This window comes from Salvia miltiorrhiza, chromosome 2 (assembly GCF_028751815.1).
Source record: "Salvia miltiorrhiza cultivar Shanhuang (shh) chromosome 2, IMPLAD_Smil_shh, whole genome shotgun sequence".
Lineage (NCBI taxonomy): Eukaryota > Viridiplantae > Streptophyta > Magnoliopsida > Lamiales > Lamiaceae > Salvia > Salvia miltiorrhiza.
Genome location: NC_080388.1, coordinates 32,544,617 through 32,557,922, shown reverse-complemented (window position 1 = coordinate 32,557,922; position 13,306 = coordinate 32,544,617).

Sequence of the window (13,306 nt, the reverse complement as noted above, 5' to 3'; positions counted from 1 at the left end):
ACATATGCGATGTGATGTTGAGGCTTTTATTCGCGCTTGTACAACTTGTCAGCAGGTAAAAACTTTAACCGTCGCTCCAGCCGTTACCGATCCCTGCTCTTATTTGGAACGAGCTTACTATGGATTTTATTACCCACCTACCAACTTCACACGGGTATTCAGTTGTTTTGGTTGTTGTCGACCGATTAACCAAGGCGACATATTTTGGCCCTCTTCCTGCTGGATTTACAGCCAGCATAGTTGTCAGTCTCTTCTCTAATATGGTGGTTAAACTACATGGTTTTCCCTCGTCCATCATCTCCGATCGAGATCCAGTCTTCATGAGCCGCTTTTGGTCGGAATTATTTAAGCTTAGCGGCACCACTCTTAAGCACAGTTCTGCTTATCATCCTCAAACGGATGGCCAATCCGAAGTCGTCAACCGCTGCTTGGAACAATATCGTCGTGCCATGACATCCGACCACCCTGCTTGTTGGCCTGACTTTCTCGGTTGGGCCGAGTTCCACTACAACACTAGTTATCATTCCAGCATCCGCATGAGTCCATTTCAAGCTGTCTACGGCCGTCTCCCTCCTGTTATTCCCCGCTACATTCCTAGTTCTACTGCAGTGGATGCCCTCGATGCCATGCTTCTTGAGCGTGATCGTCTCATGCAAGATTTAAAAGCTTCCTTGTCTTGTGCCCAGCACCGCATGCAGCAGCAGGCGAATAAGCATCGTCGTGACCTTCATTTTAATGTCGGCGATCTGGTGTGGGTAAAGCTTCAACTATATCATCAGCTTTCTGTCGCCCGTCGGCCGTCCCCTAAGCTATCGAAACGCTACTTTGGTCCTTATGCTATTCTTGAGAAAATTGGTGCTGTTGCGTATCGACTTGACTTGCCCTGTGGGAGCCGTATTCATCCTGTTTTTCACGTCTCCTTACTCAAGCCTTTTGTTGGATCTGCTACTACTCCGCTGAATCCTATTCCGGTTGACTCCGCTGGCATGCCTACATTGATTCCCGTGGTTGTTGTTGCTTCTCATACCATTCTTTGTAATGGCAACCCCACTGCCCAGGTTTTGGTTCAATGGGAAGGTCTTCCCCCGGATGCTGCGACTTGGGAGTCCCTTGAATCCTTTCGTGAGTCCTTTCCCGATTTTCACCTTGAGGACAAGGCGGTTTCTCAGGATGGGGGAGTTGTTACGACCTCAACCATTGATGATCACCATGCTAACATTGAAGCCCATGAAGAGAATGATGAGCAGGAACCAAGCCTCGCTGAGCGACGTACACGCAGACAGATAAGAAGGCCCATACGATTTACTACTTAATGCTTAATTTCCCTTTCATTATTTTTTTGAGCTATTGGATATTTATTTTACTTTTGGGCTATGTATTAAGCCCGTAGACTAGGGCTTCGTTTTCTTCCTTTCCAAGTTTGTTTCACCCTAAGTCTTTATAATGGCTAGGGAACGTTCATTATCATCATCAGAAAAATATATTATTCTTTTGGCTTATTCTTGCGTGATCGTAAGGATTTGAGGAGTTTCACGCTCTCCTTAGCGTGAGGATTAATACAGATCGTATTATATTTGATGGACTAAAATGATGATTAGAGGTGATTGATGAAGATTTCAATAAATTGAGATTATATTCATGCTATTGAGATCCTATTTAGTCATCTTTTGTATGCAAAGAATGAATTTATCTTGATATATGAATTTTTTTGAAAGTGTTAGTTTATATGATTTTGGGAAGTTTAAAGTTCATGGATTGATTGATGATTTGATTATAGTTATGAGCTTGTGAGTTTGTTGGGATGATATTTGATGGACTAAAATGATGATTAGAGGTGATTTATGAAGATTTCAATGAATTAGTTTGATGAGAAATAGGGTATAGTTATATGCTTAAGTTGGCAAATTGATGAGTTAATTTAGCAAGCATGGAAAAAGCTACTGACTTGATGAATTTCGAAGGGGTATTTGATATCCAAAAATCTTAAAATTTTTATGGTGAGTATATAAGAGTGTTATGAACGTACTTGTATAATTTCAAGTCATTTGGACATCGTTTACTACCCTTTTAAAATGGAAAACACCAACTGCAACTTTCTACCAAAAATTTCGAAGAACAGACCTTAGAGTCACCCTTCTCAGTAGCTTCCCCTGACGTTTTGCTTTCCCAATTTTTATGGTATAGATATTAATGTGTTATCTAGCTACCCAAAAAATTTCAAGTCATTTCAGCAATGTTTACTATTTTTCAAAAATCAAAACCTCCGGTTGCACAAAACTGTCGAATATGGTAGACTGTGGGAGAACGGTCATATCTCTTAAACCACTTGGAGTTTTTCAACCTACTTTTTTTAAATGAAACTAGACTCAAAGAGGTTTCCAATAGTATGAGTCTCGAACCCAGGAGAGTTCCGAGGAGAAACAGTTTATTCTCTTAAGTTAAGGCATTGCAGAAAGAGTGAATTGAATAAGATTTTGATTATGAGATGAGATATGAATTAAAGATGCCTATATGTGGCTTAGTGAAGATGAATTGAGCTTATATATGAAAAATGAAATAAAATGGCATAACTTGTTTATGTGAATAAATTTTTGAATAATTGGTCTAAGAATGATTTATAAAATAAATTTTCAGGAATTTTCCCCGACTATAAATAAATCAAGCCGCTCGCGAACTATTCGGAGCTCGACTCGATAAAAGCTCGTTCAGAGAAGCTCGATAAATAAACAAACCAAACTTGAGCTTAGTAGTATTCGGCTCGTTAGCTCGTGAACATATTTGTCAAGTGATTCAACTTGAAAAATATAAATTATTAGTAGATACAATCTATATTTATCCACTAAAATTAATAATAAGTGTATTAAATATCTAATTAATTTTGTGTGTTATAAGAAATAAATTAATATATTTAATATTTTGAATAAAATAATTTATTTTTAAAATAAAATAATCAATATTTTGAATATAAATATAAACTTAGAAAGTTCGTTTAGGCTTGTGAGCCTCAAAGTATTCGGTAAGTAAAGTTCGGGATTCGATTCAAACTAAACAAACCAAACTTGAGCACACCACTATTCGGTTCGGCTCGATTCGATTACACCCCTAGTGATTGCTATGTGCTTTTGGATTTAGACCTAAATTAGGTGATAAGTCGATAATAGAATAGTGATTACTTAGAAAGAGTTTTTATATGAGATCGAGATAGACGGAGTGTAGTGATGAGGAGATGAAATAGTACTAAGATAGGAATGGTATTCTTAGTCAGGAAGTTTCTGACTAATCTCTTTTATTCTTATCATGAACTACACCGATGTGACGGTATCTGAAGATATGAGCAGAGGACGGAAGTGAGTCCACCCTGAGTGCTACGAGAGTAAGCTAAAGCCATCAGGTGGGCATTATTTTTACTATACGTATATAGAGATCCCCTGCGTATCGTAGGCCTCTTATACGAAATGAAGTAAATGACACGAGTTAACTGTTAAATTTCAGTTTGATGAAAATTATTGCTGATGATGATGTTTATGAGTTTGATAAATAATTTGAGATTTATTGATGTTGAACTAACTGACTTGCCGAATTTTGATGACGATGAGCATGTATGTCACCCTCTACTGATGAGACGAATTCGGGTCCTGCCATAAGCGGGATTGTGTACACAGAGGTGACCGTGAGCCGTCTTTCAGGTCGGCCGGTCAGAGGTGATTGTGAGCTGTCCTTCGGGTCGGCCGGTCACGGTACTTCTCAGTACCTTTAATGATGATGATTTGTAGATGTGGTACATATATAACGAGAATTTTGACCGGTCATTTATTTATGATGTTTATGATTGTTAACTGCTTACACGGGTTCTTTTGAGTAAAATCCCCGTGTTGGGAACCTTGTGGAATATCCTAACCCTTGTTTTGATGATACCAAAATTCATAGGACTTAATTGTAATAGACTAGAATATCTTTGAACTCAAGTGTTAGAGTTCGTTTCTAGTTTAGCTTGCGGTATCGAAGACTGAAGACTGAAGAACGAAGGACTGAAGACTGAAGACTGCAGATACCAACTGAAATATCAGTTGAAGAATCAGTTGAAGACTGATTACTTAATGCGTGCAATGGACTGATACTAAAGTCAAGTATCAGTTGAATATTTCTCCTCGGACTAATCTTCGAACGTTTAGAGGAAGCCACGTACTCACAAAGTACAGCCACATTAAATGCAGAGATCTCAGGATCTTATCTCTGCAGAGGTCATTCCTATCTGGTGGTTACTTTTCATAGACGTCACATCTCTTGTCCATCAAAGAGAGCCGTTTCCACCCAGACAAAGAACCTCGAAGATTGAAGCCTCAGCCCAAATTCGAATTGCTCTCCAACGGAAGATATCTTGAGGACGATCTACGCCAACGGATCTATTCAAGAGTTCTCCTACAAATAGCGCTCGAGGATCACTTCAACCTTCACCGATTCAACGACATAAGCTGAAGCTCTGCCGAAATTGCTACTCAGCCTAAAGCTTAAAATCTCCTCAAAGCTTGAATCGAAGAAGAGAATTCCAAAGCCAAAAATCAGTCACTGCTGATTACACACATTCTCTTAGACCTTAGGCAAACCTCTGTTTACCCAGAAGCCAAAGGTCAAACTTGCTTCAAAGAACTTGTTCTTTGTAAGTATAGTTGGCACTCGTTCAAACCTCCCCCCCAAAAGAGTGTTTGAGTGATTCGGAGTTCAGGAAGGTACTTTGACTATGAGTGAGAAGTCTTAGCACGGGTTGTGTTGAGCAGAGAAATCCGACGCGAGTGAAGCGTGGGTCCTGAAGAAGGGTTTTCTTCAGTGGTACGGTTGTGTGCACTCGGCAAGCACACGGTTTGGTTTGCAGTGCACCTGTTAAGCACTTGCGGAGTGGATTGTTGGTCTGATCAACCAACCCTGGATGTAGGAAAGGGTTTTTCCGAACCACGTAAAAGTCTCTGTGTTGTTTACAGTTTTCAGTTTTACATTCCTACTTGTGTTATTTCTTTTGATAAACTGAACACTGATTAACTGCAAAGAGAAACCTAATAACCAACAACGTGCTCCACCGAGGATATTGCGAAACTAAGTTTAATTTCCGCTGCGTATGATATCAGTCTGACTGATCTATCTTTTGATAGTCAGGAAGAGTGTTATCATCTCTGTCTTAGCAAACCCGACTGAAGCCCTTACGTGCATCAATTAAGTTTCAACAGCTTAACTGATAACTCTTTACTGAAGAGCTTTCAGTATCAATCGTCAACCCTGTTTGGTCAAAATTGTTGTCAGTAAAACAGGCGTCTGTGTTTGCATGCAAAGTTTCGTTTTGATCTCTGACTGAGATCCCTCTGATTGAGGATTGTTTAAAAAAATAGCCCATAGGTGTATTCCCCCCCATACACCTATTCGAGACCCTCTGGACCTAACACCCCGTGTATTGCTTATGTGGCAAGTTCAATCTATAGCTCTAAGAGCTAGTTTTTATTGATTTTCGGTATATGTCCACTGAGTATTCTGTACTCAGCCCCGCATGTATTTCTAAACGTGCAGGATAAGCGAGGAGGGAGATTGGACTGGTGCTGGCAGGGATTTTTTTTGGATGATCTTCCTTATACCGTAATTATATTCCTTGCGGTAACATCAAGATGTTGAAGTTTATTTTGGACTTAATCAAGAAATTTACTCTCGGCTATATGTCTTCATACATATAGTCCGTTCGCATTTTGCTGCAATACTTGTGAGTAATTAGCTATGTCTGCTTTGTAAAGGTTGACAAGAATCTCGATGATTTAAAAGTTATAAAGCTAATAATTTCTACACTGATGATGATGTCATCTTTCTTGATTTATCACGTTTCAGTGATAGCTTCCGCTTGATGATCAATCTAGTTTTCCCTTTTTACCTTATTTTTTTATTTAGTCGTATCGATACCCGGTCTACGCTATCACTAGCTAGACGGCGGGCTGCGACACAAAAAGTATAGACATCATATCAAGAAACTAAGTGATACTAGTAAGTCTGTAAAGACTGCGATGGTCCATTATTGAAATCGCTCCATTGGTCAAAAGGCATATTTCACTGATATCCACCCGAGTTCTTGAAGCAGACAAGACTGTAAATTTCAGATCAACCTTTGAATTCTTCCTTTTGGCTGTGTTAAGATGATTGATGCTAAATCGGCCGTGTCAACGAGCTTCACAAACTTAGATTTGTGAAGTCGCACTCGGTTCTCAAAAAATTGATTTAACATTGTGGTTGTTTCTTCACATTTGTTGAGTGTTGCTTTGAGCAAGTCCACACAGTCCTTTTCTAAATCTAAGTTGCTCTGAATATTGATGAATTTATCAGTTTTCTTTCTAAGCTTTTCATCTAAAGCTTTTAGATTTGACTTCAGTCCTAACTCCCATTTGTGGACATCATATGAACTTATCATCTGTTTTATTGCAGTCTCCTTCTTAATAAGTTCGTCTAGTTTATCTCTCATTCCCGAATACAAGTCTTTATCATCTTCTTCTTGCTCCAGTTTAAAAGGGATAGTAGTGTGATGAATTTTTGCCTTTGTCATTTCTTCTCGCACAAAGTCGAGTTCCTTTTGAAGGTTCAATTCTCTTTTCAATTCTATAAGGATGATTGCTTCTTGTAAATTTGTGAATTTGCACTCGGTTGCACAAAGTCTGAGTTCCTTGTGAAGTTGCACCGGATCTTCGAAAATTTGATTTATCAGGATGATTGCTTCTTCACACTATGTTATATAAAATAGCTATAATCAATATATAGTATCGTTAAAATAAGGGTTAATTGCGTATAATATCACGAACTTTGCTCAAAATTCATTTTCCCCATGAACTTCAAAAAAATCAAATTATATCAAATACTTTGATATCTGTTCAAACTGCCCATGATTTAATTCTTGATTATTCAAAACTGACCCCATTAAATCTGAAATATTCAGAATTGACCCCTTCACAAAATAAATTACACAATAACCTCACCTTTTGAACTTATATATCAAAATACCCTAGTGAATTTGTTATTTTATAATTATAAAACATACACATCACATTCCCTCATGCTCTCACCTAAAATCGTATCAGAGTAAATTTTTATTGAGGAATTATATTATATTTAATTTAATTAATAATGAATCCTACGTGGGAAGAAACTTCAAAGAAAAATTATAGATCTGGACAATTATTCGAAATGTAATGCATGCAGGCTTTGACGGAGCCAGAGGGAGGCAGTGGGGTCACTGGACACCTCTGGAATTTTTCAAAATTTCTAGAGGTATTTTCGTCATTTCACATATATTAATAAAAAGTATAGTTTCTATTATAATTTTGAACATGAAATAATATAACAATTTTTACATATTGATGAGGAGTGATATATGCAGAGTAGGGAGATGATGCAAATCAGAGAAATTGGCCCCACCAGCGGAACAAGCATGGCAGAAGAAACATAATCGTCAGAAGAATCATCCTCACCAGAGGAGTCGTACTTGCCAGAGGAATCATTCTCGACAGAAGAATCATCCTCACCAGAGGAGTCGTACTTGCCAGAGGAGTCATGTTAGCCAGAGGAGTCGTCCTTGCCAGAGAAGTCATCTCCACCAGAGAAGCTACATCCGGCAAAAGAACCGTTCTCGCCAGAGGAATGCTCTTTATCAGCGAAGTCACTAGAAACGCGGGAGAGTTCCCGCGTGAAGACGAAATTACCATCCTATCCTTCGACCACGCAAGGCGCATGCGTGGGCACTGATTTTACTATTTTGCCCTCCTATGTAGTCTATAAATAGAACCTGAGCTCGTGCATTGTAATTACGCTATCTCTTATTTTCGAATACAACAGCTACTTTTCTCCCGTTCTGAGTTTTCCGATTGTTTACTTTGCCTTCTCCGATCATTCACACTAGGTATAGTCTATATTTATCGCTTTGTAGATTAGATGTTGGTTCCTTGAATCACCACATATGTATATTATGAGTTCTTTCTAGTACTATATTCTTTATTTTTTATTTTTTGGTGTTTACACATAATTAGGTTCTATTTTTTTTTTTTTTTTGCCAATTATGAGTTCTCTTCTCAGAATATACTTATAAATGTTATTGTAATAATGAAGCTATTATAGAGAGGCTCAACAACATGAAAGATAGGAAAGAATATTTATGTTATTATCATGAGTATTGAGTTTTATCAAAAACACATCCTAAAGTTATTATTGAAGTGATACAGAAGCATGTTGGACCTTATTTTATGATTTTATTATAGCTTTATAATTATATAAAAATCATAAGAGTAATTTTGTCTGAATAATATCATGTTGGGGTGGGTTCTTTTATTATTTTGTACAAATATTGAATAGATATGGGGTCTTTTTATAATTTTATATGAATGTATGGTAGGTTTGTAATTATCATAAAAGTTGACATGGGGAGTTTGAACAATTTTGAAAGTATTTGATAATTTGTGGATTTTTTAAAGTTCGTGGGGAAAATGAATTTTAAGCAAAGTTCGTGATATTACACGCAATTAACCTTTAAAATAAAGATGAATTCATTTTATAGTTGGAGAAGTATCAAATCAATGATTAATACTTTGACAACATATTTTCTATCTAATGAATATTATTATTTTGTTAAAATTTTCATCAAAATATCTAGATCATTTTTTCAAAATTTCTAATAGTACTAGTTTTTGGAACTTTTAATTATTTTTAGGCTATTATTTAAAAAATAGTCCAAACTTTGATCTCATGGTGATTTCTTAATCTTAACTTACAAAAATTACAAATATATATAGCCTGAACCTATCTATGTTGTTTAGTTTATTATAGCCCGAATCAAGATTTCGGCCTACTAAAGGATGATATGGCTCTTCGGAAGCTCACTTGGCAATTTAAAAAAATATATATAAAAAAAAATTACCTAATTTTTTTATCATTCACATCAGCTCCCAAACGTCTAAGTTTAAATTAGATTAAAAGTTGAACTTTTAAGTGAAACAGTGATATTTGAGAGTGAAATTTTGACTTAGGCTATAAACTGAACAATGTAGATAAGTTTAGGCTATATATATTTGTAATTTTTGTAAATTCGGAATAAAAAATCACCATGAGATCAAAGTTCATGCTATTTTTAATAATGACCCATTATTTTTTGTAGATCCCTCTAAAAGAATACTTTTTATAGATTCGTATTTCAAAATATATTTCACCCAAATCAAGATTGAAATAGCAAAAATTAGAATTAATATTATATAAATAAATTATATTAAAATAACATATTGTTGGGAACTTAATGAAATATCCTAATCCTTGTTTTGATGATACCAAAATCAATAGGTTTCTTTTGTAATAGACTAGAACTGCTTGAACTCAAGTGTTAGAGTTCTTTTGGTAGTTTAGTTGTTTTTCTGAAGACTGAAGACTGAAGAACGAAGGACTGAAGACTGAAGACTGAAGTTGCCGACTGAAGCATCAGTCGAAGAATCAGTTCTTGACTGATTACTTAATGCGAGCCACGTGGAATCAGCGGACTGATACCAAAGTCAAGTATTAGTTAAACATTCTTCCTCGAACTGAATCTCCAACGTTTAAAGGAAGCCACGCACTCCAGAAGTACAGCCGCATTAAATGCAGAGATCTCAGGATCGTCCTTTCTCTGCAGAGGTCATTTCTCTTTGGTGATTACCTTTTCAGAGATGTCGCATCTCCTGCTCTTCCACATAGCCGTTCTCACCAAATAAGGAACCTCGAAGATTGAAGTCTCAGCCCAAGTTCAAATTATTCTCTAACGGAAGAAATCTTGAAGACCTTCTCCGCCAACGGATCTATTCAAGACGTCTCCTATAAATAGCGCTCGAGGATCACTTCAATCTTCAGCGATTCAACGACATAAGCTAAAACGCTGCCAAAATTGTTTCTCAGCTAAAGCACAGACTCTCCAAAGTTTGAAACGAAGAAGAGAATCCCAAAGCCAAAAATCAGTCATTGCTGATTACATATATTCTCTTAGAACTTAGGCAAATCTTGTTTATCCAAAGCCTAGGTCAAACTAACTCCAAAGAACTTGTTCTTTGAAGTTTAGTTGGCAAGTTTTCAAACCTCCCTTCAACCTACTGAATCAAGTGTTTGTGTTGTAAAAGAGTTTAGAAAAGTGTTCTGTCTCCGTGAGATCCTAGTGCCCAGTGCGTGCTAGGAGTGAGAAATCCAACGAGGTGTGTTGGTACTAAAGATTGTATCTTCAGTTGTTTCGGTTGTGTGCACCCGCAAGCACACGTTAAGATTTGTTGTGCACCCGTAAGCACGAGCATCGGTTTGCAGTGCACCCATAAGCACTTGCCAGTGAAGTTGTTGGTCTGATCAACCGACCGTGGATATAGGAAGTGTTTTCCGAACCACGTAAAAATCTCTGTGTTATTTACAGCTTTCAGTATTTACTTTCTTACTTGTGTTCTTCCACTTCGTAAACTGAAAACTGATTAATCGCAAAGAGAAACCTAAAGTCTGACAACGTGCTTAACTCACAGGCTGTTGCGAAATAAAAGTTTTCCGCTGCGTGTGTTATCAGTCTAACTGATCTATCTTCTGATAGTCAGTAAGATTCATAACATCTATGTTTAACAAACTCGACTGAAGCTTTACGTGTATCAGTTAAGATCTTTGACTTAACTGATAACTCTTTACTGAAGAGTATTCAGTATCGATCGTCAACCCTGTTTTGGTCAAAACTCTTTTCAGTAAACAACTTGTGTGAGTTTGTATATGAAGTTTCGTTTTGACTCCTTTAAAGTCGAAAATAGCCTATAGTTGTATTCCCCCGTCCCCATACATCTATATGAGACCTTCCGGACGTAACACATATAAAGATTCTACTAAAATATACACACAATAAATATATATATATATAGGGGTCGTATATATATATATATATATATATATATATATATATATATATATATATAGGGAGAGGTTCAAATAAGAACCACTAATAAAATAAGAACGGAGAACCATTTTAAGCCATTCGATCATCAAGATCTACGGTGGATGCATCATCTTGGTGGATGGATGCAGGTGCTGGGTTCGAATCCTGAAGGGAGCAAAAAAATTATTTTTTTCGGATGCATTAAATTTAATAGCGGATGCATTAATTTGTATAGCTGATGCAGTAATTTTATTGGTTCTTATGTTCTCACGATAATTGTGGTTCTCACTATAACCGCACCATATATATATATATATATATATATATATATATTGGGTTAGGTTCTATTGAAAAATTAAATAATTTGCGAAATTTAGAATCGTTGAACAGATTAATAATTTTGATGAACATGTTAATATTTATATAAAATAATATATATATATATATTACTATAATAAAATATATACCTATATAAAATATATTAATAATATATTAATATTTATATAATTTTGATATTAAATACAATTTAATTTTACCTTTTTCTTAAATTTCAATTATTTTTCTCTTTTTTTTCTCGATTTTTTGATTTGGTTCGGTTTTAATTCAAAAAAATTCGATTACTTTGATTTGATTCAATTTTTTTAAAATTAAATATAAATTTAATTTAATTTAATTTTAATAAAAAATTGACCCTAACCCCAATTTCACTATGAGTATGATTGCATTATTGACCGTTTGTGTCTACAGACTACAGTTTCAAACTTGTAATGACATTTAACTATGAGGTGGTCTTGGGTACACCTGGGTGTACCATACAATCGGGTTACACCTTCACTTAAATTTTGATCTGCACCTTAATTTGAACTCATATTCTGATCCACCCATATAAATAATACTATTTTAAGTACGGGTCAACCCGGTTGTACGATCCATCCACGTGTACCCAAGATTTTGTGTTTAATTATATATGCCTATTATTTGAGATCATTTTGTGCTATAAGTCAAACCAAACAAAGGGAACCTACGAAAATCAACACGTATCATTTTTGAACTTGAAAGTTTGAAACTAATACTAACTCAAAAGATACTTCATTAAGATATACATTTCTTTAAAAATAAATAAATTAAGATATAGTATTTCTTTTTTAAAAAATTTACAGGGGATGTGTATTATATAATTAAATAAGTAATCTACACGGAGGTGGGATATCTACACCATGCAAAAATGAAAAAACTACTCACAGACAGACGGAACCATTATCCATATAAAAATAAAAAAATTATTCGTACGGCAGACGAGATTAAACCAAGATCTTAAGAAGAGTTTTTGAGTGCCTCAACTTTGTCACTTGAACTAGATCTGATTGACACTCTATTAAGATATTTGAACACCAATAAGATATAAATAAATGAAACAAAGTGTAAATTCAAAAAAATTGGATAAATCGTGCACGGTTTAATGGTTCAGCGCAGGAATATTCTTCATAAGGTTGAGGAAAGAAGCAGCCCTCAGCCACGAAGAAATGGGCCCCATCTTAACCCCATTTGGCGGCTAATGAATTTTACCCACTTTTTAAGAAAAACATATAAATAAAGTTACTCATAAAATCATTTATAAATCCAATCTCATCTCCAAAACACTTCATATCTATTAATTTTATAAGATTAATCATCTCAGATTAATCCACAGGCTTGACTTGAGCATTAATTTATTTACTATATTAGCATTTCTGCAGTTAAAACATATCATCGTGATATTATCAATATAGTAAATGTTGATACAAAATACTAAAATCTTATGCTAAAATGATGTGAACTAGTAATATGAATATAAATATTTTTAAACACGAGACCAAATCACCACAAATTATTTAATTAACCTATATTAAAATTCGTCTAATACGTGTCATATTATTTTTGCACGAGCTCGTCGATGAAAACACGCCGGTAGTGCCAACATTAATTCAGCAATATTAATATCATAAACATAAATTTGTTTGATAATCACAATGATTGTTTTAATAGATTTTCACCCATATTTAATTTAATAAATTATTTTGGAAGAAGCGATTTAAATAGTTGCTTTCTTGTGCATCTTAACATGTGATGTTAATAATAGAGCCTAACCTTGCAGGTTAACAATAACAGCTAATGCTTAGCAAAAACAATTGCAAAAGCAATAAAAGAAAAGAAAATAAACAATTAAAATTGGTTGTGAGAAGTAAATTAGAAATGACGTAGACGTTGAGCACGAAAGGTAGTATTCGTACGGAAATACCCTCGATTTAGTTACCAAGCAAAGGGTATATGTGGAAATTCAATGGATAAAAGTGGGGATAAAAGGATAATAACGTTAGCCACGTAGTTTTCAATATAAATAGT